This window comes from Notothenia coriiceps, unplaced genomic scaffold (assembly GCF_000735185.1).
Source record: "Notothenia coriiceps isolate Sejong01 unplaced genomic scaffold, NC01 NC01_scaffold00037244, whole genome shotgun sequence".
Classification (NCBI taxonomy): Eukaryota; Metazoa; Chordata; class Actinopteri; order Perciformes; family Nototheniidae; genus Notothenia; species Notothenia coriiceps.
In genome coordinates, this window is record NW_011369945.1 from 11,999,231 (window position 1) to 12,007,333 (window position 8,103).

General features: G+C 39.5%; 1 protein-coding gene and 2 long non-coding RNA genes across 5 annotated transcripts in view; 2 read left to right on the forward strand and 1 right to left on the reverse strand.

Moving 5' to 3' along the window:
• ntn1a (netrin 1a) overlaps positions 1-8,103 on the forward strand; it is a 248,630-nt gene that overhangs the window by 190,767 nt on the left and 49,760 nt on the right. The window lies entirely within an intron of this gene.
• LOC104964728 (uncharacterized) overlaps positions 2,107-8,103 on the reverse strand; it is a 13,895-nt gene continuing 7,898 nt past the window's right edge. The window contains exons 2-3 of the long non-coding RNA XR_800459.1: positions 4,908-4,912; positions 2,107-2,225 (exon numbers count right to left, since the gene is read on the reverse strand). This is a non-coding gene — a long non-coding RNA (uncharacterized lncRNA). The remainder of the gene's footprint in view (positions 2,226-4,907; positions 4,913-8,103) is intronic.
• Positions 5,729-8,097, forward strand: LOC104964727 (uncharacterized). The gene is made up of 4 exons (XR_800458.1): positions 5,729-5,764; positions 6,294-6,569; positions 6,714-6,842; positions 7,297-8,097. It is a non-coding gene; the product is annotated as an uncharacterized lncRNA (long non-coding RNA).

The window sequence follows — 8,103 nt, forward strand, 5'->3', positions numbered from 1 at the left end:
GAGATTTCTTTCCTTCAGATTTCTGTATGTCCCTTTTTATTTATGTGTATATGATTATTTTCTTCGCTTGTTTGGAGTCGAAATTTTCACCCATGTTGATTTGTGTTTCTTAGAATATGTTTTTGTGTTTGATTTGATTTCCGTTGGCAGGTGATCTTAGGGGTTCGATCGAGATTTGGTGAGTTTTGATTCGATGAGATGTGAGGATTCGATTGAGATCTAGTGATCACTACCGTCAAAACTGTGCTTCGAAGCTTGCCTCGAAGTGGGACCTTAAAGGATAAGGTATCTCCGTCACGAAGCTTCGAACGAAGTTTAGTGCACTGTACACTGCAGGGCTTCGTCGTTGACGAAATTAGTGCCTGTACACTGCAGGCTTGCGTCGGTTCGACCGAAGTAAAGGACCTACTAGTTGAGCGACCAAGCGGCAGGTTAGTCCACTAAGTTTGTTTGATTATTTGTCAACATGTGCCCTTTTGGCCCTTTTGTTTGTTCCAGGCTGCATGCCTGCCATTTTGTTTACCCAGCTATTTTAAATAAACGCTTATAATTATTACCAATTACATACTGGTGTGTGTTGCATTCCTCTTCCCCTAGTTGGGACGTAACACCAGCGTTTCTCAAAGTGTGGGGCGCAGAGATGTGATAGGTGGGTCGCGAATGGACGCGATGAACGGGAGATTATTTTTGTATTACATTTTTTGGACCTCAGGCCGGAATCGAACCTGGGTCATCGCAGGCGGTAGTGGACTGTTAAAGCCGGAGACTCAACACAACTGAAACCAAAATCATTTACAGACATATGTAAAAATCTCTCATACACACATGTGAAACACTCTCTCTCTCTCTCTCTCTCTCTCTCTCTCTCTCTCTCTCTCTCACACTCTCACACACACACACACACACACACACACACACACACACACACACACACACACACACACGTGTGTTGCGGCAGTCGGGAAGAAAAGCAATGTGGAGCGTCACCTCACCACTTCATAAGGAGTTTAACAGTGACACTTTTTGAAATCCCGTTTGTGTCCCCCCGCTTTACAAATAAGCCTGTATCCATAAATTGATGTTGTGCTCAAAGTGCATCAGATTGATGCATTTCACTTCAACATTGTGTGCATGCCGCAAGCAAAGCAACACGTCGGAGCTGCATCGGTGAGAAGCTGTTGTGGTTTCAGGAACATTTGGATCCAGAAAAGACGGCGTTCAGCAAAAAGGATGCCTGTGACATTGTTGATAGGTTTGAACTTGAACTTGAGCAGATTGAGCTGGTGAACGGCATCAGAGGTCGACAGGGTCGTCTCCATGGCATCAGGGAAGCTGTCGTCAAACAGACCATGGAGCGAGAGCGGGAGCAGTTTGAGGTCGGGTTTGAGACCCCAGACATGCAAAAAATATGAAAACATTCAAGGAGTGGACTGGTGACCTGAAGAAACCTCAGAATAACCAAAAACAAAGATATGTCTGCTCCAGGAAGCTAAGTAGCCTACCACAAAGACTGGTTTCCCTTAAAATAAGGGAGAAGAGAATAAACTGAACATTATTTAAGGATGACATACCACAGAGAACACACCATTTTTATTTTTCATAGCTCCTTTATTATTTATTGGTAATTGTTTTTTTTGTTTCATACTAAAGCCAATTAGGGGCCAACGTGTAGGAGCCATTTTATGGGTGTTGTTGGTGTCTCAGTTTACCTTATTTATATGTATAGTGCAATATTATTTTTGAACACTTGGTGGCGGGGTTTAGCTGCGCCGGGTCGGGTGCATAAAAAGGGTCACAGGAAAGGACGAGGACACAGGAGGAGGAGCATACCGATTCCACCAGCCTGGCAGATGCTTCTACCACAACCCTTTGACAAAGTATAACTAAACCTTGGTATCTAAAGCAATAAAACGTAATTCTAAACTGCAGCAAAAGAATATCTGTTTGTGTCTGCGTCTGGATCACTAAACCCTCCTGTGAATTAATGGCAAAGGATAGAGAACATTGGAACAGTTAAAATTGCCATGACACTCTTCTTGGTCTATTTTGAAGTTTTAGGGGACTAATTTGGATTGGACAGATTGCTTTTTTTATTAGAAAAGTAATTGTCCACAGTAGAGATAATCATTTCCATTTTGTGCTCTCTATATCCAATGGTCGCAACACTTCTCATGGTAGTCAAAATCCGCACAGAGAGAACAGATATGGCCACTTTCTGGAATAAACTGCCATTTTTTATCCTTAAAATAAGAGAAATGGACTGAGTATCTTCAATACCCCCAACTCCTAAACTGTGAAAAATGTTTTAAATATTGTCCACATACAATAAGCTATAATGCCATTCATTTTAAATAATGCAATGTAGGCTAATTGTGCAAATTACCCATCATATGCAAGTTAGCATCCAGCAGTTTCTATGTTTTCAAAAGGTCCGGGTTCACACTGCTGGCAGGTAGACTATACAGTTCTCGTTACAAAGGCAGTAGTGCTTTTTCTGAAATGTGCATCAGACAGAATATAAACAGCACCAACAAGAACAGTGTTTATGTTTTCTTTAGGGCAGATAATGTGGTCATCGTGTTTATATTTAAAAAACTTCCAGTTCAAACTTTACACAGTGTTTGACAAAGTGAGAATATTAAAAGGCAAAGGGTTCCAGCTGAAACTTTTAAAACTAAACCTCAATAATACACACAGGGCGAGGCTGGAGAGCGATATAAATGTAATGTAAATTAATGTATGTACAGTGAAATAATGTTTAAGTAGATTCAACACATTCACAAGGCAGTAAGTCAATTACCAAATTCAGAATTACAAAACAAGATCATTTGCAAAAGAGTTCATTTTCAAAAGACAGATACACTTGGGAATTGTTCGCAAAACATCAGACACGTCCTTGTGATATTCAAAGCGGAAGATATCTGTTTTTACACGAACCCAGTAACAGTCTGTTCATTAAACTTCATCAGGATCATTTCTGACTGATTCAGTCTCTGCTTTATCATAGAAAGTGATGCATGTCTTTTTTAAAACACGTCAACTAACGTTACCTGAGTATCATCGGAAAAAATTCCATAAAAAGGCACGTCTTTACTTTAGCAAGTGTTTTTCCGTCAAACCCTTGCAAGTCTCAAAACAAAAGTTAAGTTAAAATATTTACGCTTAATTATAGACATATTTCTGATCAATATTAAAGTCCTTTTCACACAAGGCTCAGATTGATGTTATGCGAAGTGCGTTGCGGTGGAGATTTAATAGAACTCAGTAGTAGACAGCTTCCTTTAGCCTTCATTAGGCATATTTATTTATCGTGGTAGGAGAGATGCGGTTGTGCTGCCGCTCAGCTCTCGATCCAAACAACATCTGAACGGATAAGGTAGTTAATTGCATTATTTTCCACATGTAGTGCAAGGTATAGTCAGTGACGTCACGTCCTGGACGCACTGCAGACAACATTGCCCTCTGCAGGACACAATGAGCAAGGGCGCACATAATTGTACAACATTTAACATTATGTCCAATAATTTGCACAAAACATCATTAGTTTTTGCGTCATGTTGGTGAGACCTTTCCCGTGTTCTACCTCTGACGGTAACTCTCTCTCTCTCTCAGGGTTTCTCTGCTGCCTTCACACCTAGCTCAGATCTGAGAGGGATTCAATTCCTCGTCATCAGCTCGTTCAGAGGTAATCCTCTATGAACACATTTTATTGGAAGAGAAATATGCTATTGATTTATTTCAAAAGCTGTAATCTGCTGATATATATAAATAAATAAAAGACAAAATCTGCAACCTGAATCTTGTTAAATCTCTCACGCACGCTCGCATATTATTTTTCTGATCTTCTGGTCCTGTGTTTGTCTCTGCAACGCTTCAGGTTCCTTGCCTTGAACACTAGGGGCTCTCTCTGTATACTTTACAGAATTACAATCACAGAACAAAGCTGTGTGGAAACAAACTACTTTAGTCTATTAGAACATAATGAAGCACATCTAAGAAGATAAAGAGTCAAGTCTCTGGACATATCTGATTAACACAGAATAAAAAATAAGTCCAGAGACTTGACTCTTTATCTTCTTAGATGTGCTTCATTATGTTCTAATAGACTAAAGTAGTTTGTTTNGATCTTGTTCTTGAGTAAAAGTAGAAGTACTCAGATCTTGTACTTGATTAAAAGTAGAAGTACTCAGATCTTGTACTTTAGTAAAAGTAGAAGTACTCAGATCTTGACTTGTAAAAGTAGAAGTACTCAGATCTTGTACTTGAGTAAAAGTAGAAGTCCCAGAGTGTAGGAATACTCTGTTTCAGTAAAAGTCCTGCATTCAAAATGTTCCTCAAGTAAAAGTAGAAAAGTATTCTCATCAAAATATAGTGAAAGTAGCAACAGTAAAAGTAGTCATTGTGCAGATTGGTCCATTTCAGAATAATAGATATGATATGTTTTATAATGATTGATCATGAAAGTGTTCTCAAAGCTGGTAAAGGTGCAGCTAGTTTGAATGACTTTGTATACTGCAGGGTAGCTGGTGGATTTACTCCAGGTGGAACTAAAGTCTGATTTAACACTTGATTATATTTCACATCATTCATCCACATCTGAGAAGTAACTAAAGGTATTAAATACATGTAGTGGAGGAAAAGTACACCATGTACCTCTGAACTGTAGAGGAGTAGAAGTACATAAAGTAGCATAATATTCCCACCTCTGTCGATGCATATATCATTTTTTAAGTCAATATTAGAAGTTATTTTTAATGTTTTTTATTTTAACCCAGGCAATATGAGATGTTTTTAGTAATCTACGAACTACTTTTTCCCCTTTTTAATGTCATGTAATGCATTTGTTAACTGTGTTCTCTTAGACTTCCAATGCATTGCTGCAGTAATGATACCTCTGATGTCTTTACTTCAGCTGCTCAGGTGTTGCTCTGTTTACAGCATTGTTGCACATATCAAATCAGTCCATTTATTTTCCCGTTGCTGTTGTTATCCATTAGCCTTCCCACAGAACCTCAGAGTCAACAGATATTGGTTTCTACTTACATGTGCTTTATCTTCCAGGTGCTGTCAGAGTGGTTGTACCAGTAGGTGGAGATGCTGTATTACCTGTATCCATCGGCAGGAACGCTGAAAGAGGTTACTTTGAATGGAGGAAAGTCGGTCCTGGAGGAGAAACTCTGCACAAGGTTTTCAAGTATGATGCCGGCGACCATTACAACAACGTTGTTCCAGGTCAGAGTGAGCACTTCAAAGGACGAGTCTCACATTTTCAAGACGAACTGAGACACGGCAACGCCTCCATCGCCATCAGAAAGACGACAGCAGCCGACAGCGGAAACTACACCTGTTCTTTTCCAAATCTGCAGCCTCCTCAGAGATTCTACTTTGAGCTTGTTGTTGGTGAGTACTTTGGTTGGACCAACGTGCGTCTTGTCTTTGTGGCGACAAAATACATTTGAACGGCCCCATAGAATTGAATACTAAGCGTAAACCTCGTCGGCTTCGTCAGGTTCGTTTTATTGTGGAAAGACACATCGTGACGCTATAAACGTCCAATTAATTATGCTGCCTCTCTTGATACTAATGGAAACACAGCCCCACTTTTGTGGCCTGTGTGTGTGAACTTGTGTCCCTGCTCATGTTTTCCCTGCTCCATTTTAGAACATAAAACACTATTAGGAAGCAAGGAATATTTTACATGAAATTTAAAAGAAATGTAGTCTTTGGAAACTCTACTTTAAAGACCCATCAGGAGACATCTCAGGTGAGCCATGACATCTCTGAGCTGTGTGCTGCGAGTCATGAGACCTCAGTCATTTAAATATTTAGATTAAGAATAAAAAAATCATAATTATGATTCCTATTCTCTAGATTTACTTATAGAGCACGTTTTAACTGAAGGGGACGCTAATTTACACCGTCATCTAATTTATGTCTGCTTTGTAAATTCCATTAGTGCACAGGTGAGTGGTGAGAGAGATCTTACTCGCAGACAAACAGATGGTTTTCTGAACGTTGGATGTTTATTAAATCTGTTTTACAATACCAGAGATCTTCTGGTCACCTATGAACATGTGTATACACCCTGTGCAGCTAAGGCCTGCCACCAAGTCTTCAAAATGATATTGCTTGATAAATATAAACTAAATCAAATGACGAGAACAATTAACGTAAATGGCTCCTAAACTCTGTGTGACCTGACTGCAAGACTGTCTATCCCCTTTGGGAGAATAGTTCCTGTTATTACAATTGATCTGTTTTTGTATAAGTGTTTATGTTCTACCTGTTCACAGCTGCAGCTCCAAAGCCGTCCGTCACTATTCTCACTGCCACCACAGACCGGGCTCTTCTGCAGTGTGAGGTTCCTGGTGCTTCTCTAAACACTAAAGCAGAGTGGCAGAGCAGAGATGGAAACAGACTGGAAGCTGAGGAGAAACGAGTCCCAGAGGAAGACCACGTCTTCATCTCTCTCAGCGTTAATGTGACCAGGACAGACCTCTACCTCTGTGTGGTCTCTCAGGAGGACATCAAGCATCGGGTCTCTGCTCAGACCTTTGTGTTCATCAACGGTGAGATGAGTTTATATATGAAGTCATTTCAAATGTTGATGTGTAATTTAGCTGTAGAAGAAGTAGATGCCTTGAGTGATGTTGTTCTGTCAGTGTCCTGAACATGTAGAGTAACATTTATATATTTTGTGTGATGTTTTTCAGAGAGCAAGTGAGGACTCAGACAGCAGGGGCCATGGTTATTGCTGGCATAGTTTCATTTGTTTCGGGAGCTTTAATTCTTATTGCAGTTCAGAAGGTATTGCTTGTAGGGAAGCCCAGGGAAATACAAAGGTAGGTTTATATCATTCTATTGAATATATCATTTTATTTTTTATTCTGTGTTAATCAGATATGTCCAGAGACTTGACTCTTTATCTTCTTAGATGGGCTTCATTATGTTCTAATAGACTAAAGTAGATCATCGTCATCAGACACCACAAACCACAATAAACGTATAAACAATAAACAATGTGTGATTAATTTACAGCAGTGAAAATAGAGAACTAGCTGAATGAGAAGTGAATATAGTATAAATAAAAGTATCAGTCAGACTGCTGATGAGAGTCTGATGGTCCTCAGGGTTCATCTGTCAATCACACATTCCTGCTGAAGAACATTCAGTCAGTAACTAACACACACTGCCAACATGGACAGATTTGGTTTGGGTTATAAATAATATTTCTGCATTGTATTAAAGTTGACTTTATGTAATATATATTATATGTTTTTATTTTCTCTGCCGCAGGTTCTGCTCTGAAGGAAAGAGAGCCAGACAAACGGCTCCGTTATAGATCCTTCAGAGGAGCCACTGAGGTCAGACGAAAAGTGTTAGCGTTACATCTGATGTAAAGGTGTGTGTCTGAGTTTGTTGAGTGTGAGGACATTTCAGGCCGGCTGGTGCAGACCTTCAAAAGCCTTTCTGAGGGGTTCAATTAGACTTAAGTATATAGTAGCTCCTGGTGCATGGGCTCAAAGATTTAATATTAAACTCTCTTTATAAACCCAACCTTAACCCTTTGTTTCCACACAGCTTTGTTCTGTGATTGTAATTCTGTAAAGTATACAGAGAGAGCCCCTAGTGTTCAAGGCAAGGAACCTGAAGCGTTGCAGAGACAAACACAGGACCAGAAGATCAGAACAATAGAATCATTACATGTATATGAAAGCTTCCTGTTATTAAACGTTGCTTTATGAGGTGCAGGCTGCTAACAGATACTTTAGCAGAGTGCAATTATTCACCATGTGCTGAACTACTCAACAAGTTTCTTTTACTAAATACCATACGACTGACTGTGATTAATCTACAGCAGTGAAAATAGAGAACTAGCTGAATGAGAAGTGAATATAGTATAAATAAAAGTATCAGTCAGACTGCTGATGAGAGTCTGATGGTCCTCAGGGTTCATCTGTCAATCACACATTCATTCAGTAACTAACACACACTGCCAACATGGACATGTTTGGTTTGGGTTAACAATAATATTTCTGCATTGTATGCAACTTGATTTATGTAATATATGTTTTTATTCTCTCTGCTGCAGGTTCTGCTCTG